Source organism: Tupaia chinensis, unplaced genomic scaffold (genome assembly GCF_000334495.1).
Source record: "Tupaia chinensis unplaced genomic scaffold, TupChi_1.0 Scaffold000354_1, whole genome shotgun sequence".
Taxonomy (NCBI): Eukaryota; Metazoa; Chordata; class Mammalia; order Scandentia; family Tupaiidae; genus Tupaia; species Tupaia belangeri.
Window position 1 is genome coordinate 311,417 of NW_006159849.1, and position 1,782 is coordinate 313,198.

General features: G+C 32.0%; 1 protein-coding gene across 1 annotated transcript in view; it reads right to left on the reverse strand.

The window, feature by feature from the left end:
• Positions 1 to 1,782, reverse strand: part of RIC1 (RIC1 partner of RAB6A GEF complex) — a 161,385-nt gene that overhangs the window by 90,117 nt on the left and 69,486 nt on the right. The window lies entirely within an intron of this gene.

The following is a 1,782-nucleotide window of genomic DNA, read 5'->3' on the forward strand; positions in this document are numbered from 1 at the left end:
CGTGTGTGTGTGTGTGTGTGTGTGTACACACGCACATGCGCACGCACCCAGGGTCCCAAGAGAAGAAGGGAGGAGAAGGGATTATGGTGTGTCTGTTCCCTTGGGGAGGGTGATTTCTCACTTATCTTCTCTCTGTCTCTCTCTGCCTGGCTGGCGCACATGCCCTATAGCAAAAAAAACTCTCTTCTTTAAAAAAAAAAAAAAGAACACATCTTGAAGACTTGGCGTAGATTTGAAAATATTCATAAATATATAATTAGACATGGATATTCTGCAATAGTTTTATTATTCTATAATAGATTAATGGTTGTTTTACAAAATATACACAATTTTAAACTCTACATTAATAAGGCAAATAATCAAGTTAAAAAAATACTACTGAATGGTAACAGTAGAAGATAAAATGCTTGGCTCTACTCAAAGTTTATACAATATTAACTTTAGAGTAGTACAGTTCTCTATTTCAAAATCAATCTTTTTTTTCTCTTTTTTTAATTTTTATTATCATCATAATCTTCTTTATCTTACATTGGATTACATATAACTTTACAGTGTATTACATTGCTTTTTCAAAAGGGAGGGCATTTATCCAAGGTAGAACCAAAGAAATTACCCAAGATTTCACATTTTTTTCCAGTACCGGCTTCCTGTTTTTTACTTAAAAGAATGACAAAGGAAACACTCACTACATTTCTTAAGAAAAGCCAGGTTGTTTGGTCTTTTTAAAGTACAAACTTTACTATTTTATAACATATTCAAAAATTGTAGTTCAACATGTTAGGATACTAAGAAAAAAGGCAAAGATTCTAGGGATAAGATTATCTTTCTAATTCTTCATGTACAACACAGTTAACAAGGAAGCAAAAGGAAAATGACATCAAATCAAATTATAACAAATGTTTCATAAATATCATCACTTATGCAAAACAATGACTCTCTAAAAATTTTAAATGTTACTGTTACCTTGGATAAGCTAGAAAAGGGAAACAATACGGTCTACTACTTAAGACTGATAATATTAACATACACATGTTCCCAAATATATACAAGGTCAAATATTCAAGATTTTAGAATAGCAAATGCTAATAATAGTTTCAGAATTTTAGTTAGTATTTACAAAACTACACCAATCAGAGAGAATACAGCATCACTTCACACCAGTATTTAGAAATTTATTTGTACATACTAGATGAAATTACTAATAATGGCTTGAGAATTGCTATTTTGGTAGTCTGTGCCAACCGCCTTTACTAAATATGTAGGCTTTGCTTATATACTGAATTCTAAATATCAGTGACATTTATCATTAACATTTCATAAAGAGTCCTCTCTTTGAACAATGTTGGAAATTTTGGCAGTAACGATTATCCTTTAAAAAATACAACAGCATCTCAATGTTACATTCTAAGTCTGTTGTTATGTAGTGTTATAATGGCTCTTCTGCAAAATAATGCAAATGAAACAAATAATTATTCCCTTAATCAACAGGTAACAATCCCAGTGCTTAAGAATCTAGGAGCTCTTTTCCCTGTTATTTCATATTTTAAGTTTTCCTTTTTTTAAATTTTATTTATTATTTTTCAGTTTAATCAAAGAGAGAGAGAGAGAGAAAGTGAGAAAGCAAGCCACCAGTCCGGGATTTGAACCGTTATCAGCCATGTGGTAGTCCAGTGCCTTTAACCACCATGCCACCTGCTGGCCCGAAGTATATTTTTCTTTCTCCAAGGTATACTACTACTGGACTATGTGGCTTTATAATAGCAGAGGCTCAATAATTCCTGC